The sequence below is a fragment of the Durio zibethinus genome, chromosome 7 (genome assembly GCF_047325235.1).
Source record: "Durio zibethinus cultivar Kanyao isolate XHJ-2024 chromosome 7, ASM4732523v1, whole genome shotgun sequence".
NCBI classification, from domain to species: Eukaryota; Viridiplantae; Streptophyta; class Magnoliopsida; order Malvales; family Malvaceae; genus Durio; species Durio zibethinus.
In genome coordinates, this window is record NC_143168.1 from 15,910,947 (window position 1) to 15,921,005 (window position 10,059).

Sequence of the window (10,059 nt, forward strand, 5' to 3'; positions counted from 1 at the left end):
GGTTTTTTGGGATTCCTTTAAATAGTCCTTGTACTTTTATCGTTGTTAATTGAGAATTTCAACTTTTCTTAATTGAGTTAATTTCATGCTTACATTGACGATATGGAAGATGTATTTTTTTTTCAGTAATTTGAAGGTATTTTTTTTTTCAGTAATTTGAAGATTTATTGTTAAATTTTTCACTTAATGGTCATTCCAAGAGTGTAAGGGCAAATTATGTTATTAATTCTTATATTATACGTAAAATTTAACTTTTAATTCTTGCATAATAATTGTAATATTAGAAGTATATATACTTTTCGTTATTTGAAATTCTCGTCCAATCTGTGACGATTGGTTATTTAGTACGTTAAATCAATGACATGGCATGTTAACCACGTGATGTGTCATTGATTTGATGACATGGATTAAAATGCTAAGTGATAAGCATCCTTAAAACCTAAACCTTCAAATTTTCAAAAATTCCTAAAATTGAAAATTTTCAAACGTTTTTCTTTTTTAGTTTTTTTTTTCATATATCTTTCATATTAAAATCTTTTGTCTTCAAACCGAACCATAAAATTTTGCTTTCTATTTCCTCGAAATCCATCCGACTTCAAGAATCAAAACTTATAAAGATGAAGATTCAAAATAATTGACATGATTTTAAGATCAAATTTAACTAGTTTTGAGCAATTAAAGTTTAAGAGCTGCAAGAGTTTTGGTAAGTCACCATCGCATAGAAAAATCCGTTGGCCATTCATTTTTTGACAACTTCTTGTTTTAGGATTTGGCTTTTAATCAAAATCCATTTGCTCTTAATTTTGATGAATAATCATTTTGATCGTTGAACACATTTTGATTTAGGATTTGGGTCTGGTGAACAAATTGCAGCAATATACTATTTTTATATGCATATATTTGTTGATAAATTAATTTAGATAGAATGTTGAAAATATTTTAGAAATCAACTGCAAAAAAAGAAATGTCATTTGTTTCATATGAAAAATATGTGTATAGGTCATGCATTGTTCACCTATAATTATAAAGGTGATCCAATATACTATTATTGTGGAGTGAAAACTTTTTTAGTTACGTCAACAAATGATAATAATCTTGGAAGAAGATTTTTTGGATGCAGCAACTATGAGGTATGAAATTGTGCAATCGTTTGAGGAATTTATTTGCATGTTATAGAGTTTTATGTAGAAATTGATTATTGTTCATTTTTTTATTTATGATAAACTATATAGGTTAAGAGATGCAGGTTTTTTATTTCGTATAATCCACCAATAGGTGATGACCATACAAAAGAAGTGATTTTTAATTTAAAGGATGCTAATAAGAATTTGAAAAAAGAGACTTTGACATTGAAAAAAAAAATAGAACATTGAAAAGAACCATAGCTAAACTTAAGAAAGAAAATGGATGTTTTAAAGAAATGTCTTCTAAAATCATCAACAAAGACTTATGTGATGAAATGGCTTTATTGAAGGTTGAGATTGAGGTGCTAGAGACAAAATTGAATACTTCTATTATGGATTCAAGAAGATAATCAAGAGAAAAGAAGATATACAAATTGGTTTTCATAGTGACTTGGTTAATTTTATTGTATTTCGTAATATGACATGGTAGGGATGACATAACAAGAGGTGAATTTCTAACCCTTCCATAAATGCTTGGCTAAGTTGATGAAATGGATGTTTTTTGCTATAGTAGCTGTCTATGTACATGGTTATAAGTTTCGAGTAATGTCAAAACTTTGTTCCTTATGACTCATTTGTTTATGTCATTTGTAGTTTAATTTGACCACATTTGCCATATACATTACATTTAAAAAAATTGACAAAATATACATTAAATTATAAGCTTTTTCATTTCATGCATAATGCATAGTAGGTTTTTTCATTTCAAGCACAATAAACAATGTACATTTTTCAAATCCAATAATATGTTTTGCTATATAGAAGCAATCTACCATATTCACCTTGTTAGTATGGTTTAGTCTTGCTATTATATAAACCTCAATTGTATGGTAAGATCAGGATGTACAAAAACATAGTTCCCTAAACCACAATAACATCTTAAGCTTTACAAAAAGATCATAGACATAATTCATATGCAAAAGCCAACCATAACCATCAAAAGCAACAAAAAAGATAAAAAGTGACAAAAAGCATTTGTTTTTAGAGTCTAGCTATTTCTTTCCCTTTTGTTAATGTACTTTGTTGAGTTAAGGTTGGTTTAGAATACTCAGCTATTACCTTCTATTTCCTCGCAATCATGTTTTTCTTTTGTGCCTATTAGAAAAAAAGAATTTCATGTTAAATCAATATCTTGACATTGTCACTTGAATCGAAATAGTTTGAAAAAAAAATTAGGTGTAAGTGTTACCGGTAATTTCTTTCTAGTAATACAAGATTCAAGCTTCATGCTTTGTCTGCCTATGATCATTTCACTTCGTCTTTCAACCTTTTTGATTCAAACATAATAAAGTAATGTTAGAAACAATCTCTCACCAAACATGTTTCATTTATAGACTTATGTAACCTAAATACTTACATTTAGTATTGAGAATCCACTGTCCAGGTCTTGGTATAAACTTATCTCTTTTCCACATGGCCATGGTCTCTTATTGTTCCTTCCTCATGTTGAGGTGTCACCATATCTCTTCATTGCCAAAATACAAATTGATTGTATTAAAACTTTAGCTTTTTTATACCTATTTTTAGTGCAATTAATTTATATTTTGGCTTGTTCCATAAGATTTTTGGCAAAATTACTCCTAAATGAACATTTATCTCATGTGTAGTATAAATAGAGAAAATGGAGATTTTTAGACACATTTTGAAGGATTTATGGTGGTAAATGTTAGCAAAAGTCACAACTAATGTAATTATACTTCATTACCTATTAAAGAAGTTCTTCTTATCCTTTTCCTCTATAACTTCTTGAGCTCAAATGAATTATATGGAACCATATTTCAAGTTTCAGTTCTTATAATTTTTATTTACAATTATCTTCTTTAGCTCAATTATGCATTAGTACCTTTTTAAGATTTTAATGCATGCGTGAAAGCTAACGTGTGTATTAGTGAGTTAGAGGTTAATTTTTATGTGGTAAATTTCAAAAATTTTTTAAAGCATTATAATGCCTAAATTTTTCATTTTATAACTTGAATTTTGGCAAAAAAATTAAAGAACAAATGGATGCATTTAATGCCAAAATAAGGGAACAAGGATGCAAGTTTACATGTTAGAAGTTGGTTATGTAACCAATGCACTTTGGTACCATCTTTTGAAGACTTAAAATGAGGTTTTAAAGAGCACATGAGTTGTAATTTGGAGAGTACCTATTGGTTATAAAGAGAACTTTTTGGCTTGGTAAAAAAGCATGAAGAGAAGCTTGTAACCTAATTAAGAGTTTTAAAGCCAAACAGCCATACACTAAGTGCATAAGTAAGGAGGAACGAAGTCTCTAAAAGCTCACCTCATTGTAAATATTTTAGAGACTTTTTGAGGCTTCATTCACCACTTACCTACCTATAAATGAAAGTGGAGCCAGTCATTTTAGAGAGACTTTAACTTAAGATTTTATTTTTCTTGTTCTTTAATTTTTGCATTTTCTTATACTGCATTTTCTTGTACTACATTTTACTTAACAAACAAACAACCCTTGATCTTCGTGTTTTTCTATTGATTTTGATTGCACTTTTACATTTTTTTCAAGTATTTTTTAATATTTTTTATGATTTTGACAACAAAACTTGCAAATTTTATTAATTTCCAACTTAAATCTTCAATTTTTTTATTGATCTCAAAATTATTACTACATTTTTGCACTTGACCTAATTACAATATTTTAATCAAAACTCAATCATTTCGTACTTTTTTTTGCTCTAATTTTTTCTCATAGTTTTGTAACTCATTAGGCTTCAACATATTAAAAATCAACATCAAATTCGTTCTCAATCAATATAGTTATTTCCTACAAGTTGAGGTTGAAATATTGAAAAAAGTGAAGATCAAGTATGCAATTCAAATTAGAGCTTGGTTTTTCTCTCCTCTAGGTGATTTGTTAGCTTTCTTTGCACTCTAAATTCTTGTTTTTACTTGTTTGCTTGTTGATTCATACTTGATCCAACTTATTTTTTTACATTTGATTACTGTTTGGATCACATTTGCAATGCATGCTCTATTTTTTGTGTTTTTAAGTGCTATTTAGTTTGCTAGTTAGTTGAGTTATTTTTTCTTTATTTTGTTGTGAATTTATTGTTCAAATTTGTGGTAAAATTATTGTTTGATCTTGCTTTATTTCAGTTTAAGCTCATGTTCATTAAAAAAATTTTAGCTCTACATTTTTGTCTTATGATTCATTCAAAATTCTACTTTGGTGCCATTTTTGTTTGGATGAACTTAATTATTTCATGCCATTTCTCTATGGTTTTTTACATTCTCTTAAGTTTCTCATCTTATTCTTAAATTGTTATTCCAATTTATAGCTCACGTTCAATTTATTTTGCACATTTTAGATCCATATCATAAGTTGAGATTTAGTGTTCATGATTTTCAAAAAATTTTGATCTTGCTATTTTTTATTAAAACTAACACTTTTTTCTTAGCTTTTAATCTTTAATTTAGGTTTTCTTGAATTATTTTTCATGCTTTTCAATATTTAGATCATATTCATCTAGTTTTATATGAATTAGATTTAGAATTTTTTCTTTATAACCACTTTTTTTAGCTTTGAAAATGATCTATGATTTTTGTTTTTTCTTTATAATTTGCAGTTAGTTTTTTCTAATTCTCATTTGAAATTTGATGTTTGCTAGTTCATTATTTTTTTTTTTTTTTGTCTTTTATAGTTTACTTTCATACAATTGAAGTTTATTAGAGTTAGAATTACATTTTAGCTTGTCATGCCATTTTTGTTTATAGTTGCCTTCTTACTCTTAGTTTTTTTCTTTTTAATTTTGCTTTGAATTGCATTTTCAACTTTTAATTCTCACTTCAATTCCATTTTATTCTTAATTAGGCTATTGTTTTCTTTAAATTTTAAGGTATTTTGATAATTTCTTGAATTTAGTTATTTTTCTTAGTTTACATAATACATAGCTTTGTTTAATTTATTTTTTTAGATTAGCTTAATTTTTATGTTGATTCTTTAATTGAACCAACTTCAGAAAGATACAATGATAACAAGTACTTAATTTAGAAATCTTTTTAACTAATTCTTATGAGATTGACATCTAAACTTTTATAGTCTTTATTATTATTTAAACGGCTTATGCACTTGTAAAGTTTTCTCAATCAATCTTAACAACAATATGGATGAAACATAGATTCAATTAAAATTAAACATATTAGATAACTAATTAGCTTATGCGTAATAGAAGTAGAGGATCTTTGATCATTATAAGTTTGCTTAACAGGTGTTACACTTGATCCTTAAGAATAATCTACATAAAACATACAAACTTATAAAGTAATATACCTTGCAATAAAGTCAACTAACATATCAGTAGACATATTTTATACCTTGCAATGAAGTCCACTAGCTACATCAATAGACATGTCTTTTGGCATATATATATTTTTTTATCCATTTCGAGGTCTTGATGTTTCAACACCACTTGCCTATATGTTTAAAATAACATGTCTTAATCAATTTAAAACATATTTAAAATGAACAACTATATGACAGCTTAAAATGTTTTAAAAAAAAATCATGAGTATAAATCTTACAAATTCAGATCTTTTAGGATAACCTTACTTGGGGTGGCCCTCTTCATGGTAAAAAGCACATGCAATAAGTTTTTCAACCCTTAAAAGTTTGATCATATTCTTTCTTTCAAGTGCTTCTTTTCTTATTTTCTTAATAGGTTTGCGAAGTATTCATTTAACCAATGGTGGCATGATTGGGCTTTTTGTATTTTTTGATCAAAATAATTAACCTTGATAGGGTTTAGCATAAAATGGTAGATAATCAAATAATTTTTTTGGTTGAACCATAAAGATAAATAATGCAAAGGATCTAACCCTTGATACATAATGGTAGACATTACATATTGACAATGAACCTTATCAATGTCCAATTTCTTACAACTACAAGAATGTTGTTGCAACATTACAGTGTGATTTTTTCTTACCTGATTTTATAAATCATTTTAAAAAACTCCATGTCTAATACTTTCATTCCATTTTATTTCCCATTAACCACAAAGTTTCCTAAACTTTTCAAGTTTTTCAACTATCTTAGTCTATAATTAATCTTCCATTTATTTACATATTCTCTTTTTAAACCATTCTCTTCATCACATATATCTTAATGTCCTCAAGCATGCTAATTATAGGCTTGCACTTAACTTTTAATATAACCTCATAAAATGTTTCACATACCTTACTATCAACCATATCAGCTTTAATTATTTTAGAAAAAAAATTTTGACACAAATCCTGGACAGGCTATTTTTCAAATAAACCATCCATTATTTTTTCCTTCCTTTAATACTTGTCATGATAACAAATTATCACCTCTAGTTGGTTTAAGGCCTAACATAAAATCTAAAGCTACATTTGTAAATCTTTACCTCTATTCTACTTTTCTCATCTAGCATAGATATTAATTGCATTAAAATTTGAGTATTTTTATGTTAAAATTTAGTGTAATTTTATTTATATTTTGACTTGTTCTTTAGGATTTTTAGTAAAATTACTCTTAAATGTATATTTATCTCATGTGTAGGTGCAAATATTGGAATTGAGAAATTTTGGATAATTTTGATACATTTTTTTGAAGATTTTTGGTACAATTTATACAATTGGCCTAAATTAATATTAATAGGTAAAATTGACATTTAAGAAGTTTTCTTGATTTTTCTTACATTATTTTTGTATTATTTTCACAGGTTTTTTTTAGTAAAATGCAAGCTAATTATATTCATAAAGTGTTTGAATTTTTTGCAAAAAAATAACAAAAAAATAAATTAAAGACACAAGGATGCTTGAATGTGCATGGTGGATGGGAGGAGCACCAAAGTTATTAGGCATACAAGCTGGTTCAAATGCACCAAGAAGAGTGGCTGATGTGGCAACTTAAAGGGTTATAATTGATTTTTATTTTGACTTTATGACTCATCAAATACATGTGAAGTCAACTTGCAAACTTGTTGAAGACGTGAGGAGCCAAACAGCAAAACATCAATGCACTAGTCATGAAACGCAAAAGAGAGAAGGCTTTAAGTGCCCAACCAATTAGAGATTTTTTTAGATATTTTAAGACCTAAAACTTCTCTTCTCTGTCTATAAATAAAAGGGTGAAGGGTGGTTATAGGAGGAGAGTTAGTTTATGATTTAAACTTTTGTTTTTTTACTTTTCAATATATTTTTTTACACTTTACATTTTCTTTTTTGCAAAACATTATTTTTCAGCATTTTCCCTTCGAATTTCATTGCAATTTTATTGTTTCTTAAGTATTTTTTAGTATTTTTTCAAAATCATTTAATAAAATTTTCATTTGAATTCACTTTTAAGCTTAAATTTATTGATTTTTAATGGATATGCAAATCTACTTTTGAATTTGCCAGTTTTGACCTACATGTAGTTTTTAGATGATATCTTTATAAAATCTTACTTGTTTTTGTTCAATCTTTTTTTATAAATTCCTAAGTCATAGAGTTACAACATAGTTTAAATTCAGTTTTAAACTCACACCATAACCTTCTAGATCAAGCTTGAAATTTTTGACAAAATACAAGTGATAATGCAGTTTCAGTTTTAAGTAATCAGTTTCGCATAGATTCTTTTTCCATTTTGGTGATTTGTTTGCATTGTTTGCATTTTTAGATTTTGAGTTCTATGAGTTACCTTGTTTAATCTAATTTTGTGCAATTTATTTCAGATTTTTAAGTGCTATTTGGTTAATTTTTGTTGAACATATATTGTTTTTCTAGATTTTGCACTATTTTTTAAATTAAGTTTGTTGAGCTAATTTTTTTTTTGTTGATTCATGCTATTTTCTTATTGATTTAGGTAATTAACTCATAGATCTAAGTTGTTCTAGGTTAGATAAAGTTCTTTTCCAGCATATAATAACACATTGAATTTTTTCTCTTGAATTTTCTTGCTTTTGCAATAGAGGTCAGAGTTGGATTTAGTTTCTATGTATTGTTTGATATTTTTCTGCATACTTTCTACTGCAATTTTAATTTTTCATTTAGTTTTTTATTTTCTCATTCAAATTTTAGATTAGATGTAGTTTTAATTGTGCTATGTAAGAGTTTCAACTGTGTGGTATAAAAATTCATTTACAACTTGTGTTTAACTATTCTTGGTTTGTAAATTTTGTTTGGTTGACTTTTCTTTTACAATGTAGTTTTTCATTATTCTTTAAATCATGTTTCATATAGGCTGCTTAGATGACGTTTTAAATCCAAATCAATTTAGGAAGTTTTGCATGTTAAGTTTGATTGCTTTGCACATTAGTTTTCGAGTATAGGTTGTAAAAGTCCATTTTCCTTTCTTATTCATGCATAGGCAATTGTATTTCATGTTACAAACTTGATTTAGTAATTTTGATTTTTATATTCTCAGGTCATTCATGTACATACAATTTATGTTGACTTTCATTCATGCAATTTCTTGTAGTTATCTATTGTCCTTGCATTTCATAATTAATTAAAAAATTTTCATTTGCATTTTATTCATTGTTTTTAATGTTTTAATTTTTTTTTACTTGGTTTTAGTTGATTACTTGTATAATTTTTAGTAGAATTTCAATTGATTTTGTTATTTGGCATATTAGTTTATTTTATTTGTTAATTTTACCTTAGTTAATTTTTCATTTTCTCATGAATATTCTTTGATTGAGCCAACTTTAAAAGGGTATGGAGATAAAAGGTACTTAATTTAGGAACCTTTTTAGCTAATCCTCATGGGATTGACATCTTAACCTTTCGATCACTATTATTACTTATATGGCCTATGCACTTGCAGAGTTTCTCCAATCAAATTTTTAGCACCGAGTCACTAACTTACCTTGTTTTTATTTTCTTAAGTTGTATACAACTAACTTTCTTTATGTAGGTTTTTATTTAGGATATTTTTTTTTTCACATGTGAGATTTTAATACTTAGGAATAGCTGAACATTAAATGAATCATGCACGACCTTATTATTTTGATCACTACCTAGGACCATGGCTTAATGAGAAAGATAATTCCAAAAAAGAGTCGGCCCTTGAAGATTTGATCAAAAAATTTGACTTTGTAGAAAAATCTAGTAAAGGCCATTAAAACTAAAAGTGATCCCAAGTCTAGTTTAGTCTATAACTTTCCAAGCCAAAATGAAAATGGTAAAGTGCATGGTGGAGTTTAACATATAGATCGATGTCTATATGACCAACACTTTCAATCTTACACAAACACTTACACTATTTTAAGCACATGTGGGATACTAGTTCGGAACATTTCTTTAATTCACCACTTCAGAACACTTCGACTTACCCTACTTAGTATTCACTTCCATAACACCTTTCACTACCCTAATATTCTTCGCCATCACTGTAATTTCCTTAAGTGTCATATTATGTTCCACCATAGCAACATTTTTCACCATTACAACATCATTCATCTTCATATCACTTTTCATACACACCATATTCACCACCACATCCTCTACAAGAAAAGAAACCATCCCTTAAGGAGATGCTCATTGAATTTTTCAAATATATTGTAAGGAGTTCTATAATATATTGTAAGCTTTGACTTCTTCCATGATTTTTAGAGTGAGGAAAAAGGCATCATTTTGCGCCTTGATTAGGCATTTTCTTCTTACTGATACTTTGTTATTTTTTTTAATTTTTTGAATGGCACTCATTTGAATAACTCAGTGTGATTTCTGATAAATGATTTACTGTTTGTTATAGTTTTGACTTTTGATAACCTTGTAATGCTACATTGTTCACCTTTGCAGAACAATTGCTTATGGTCCTTTCTTCCTATTAATCACAATGGTCTTAATCACAAACAGGTGTTGATCATGAACATTGAGTCAACACCATTGCTATTCAAAGAGGTCTGAT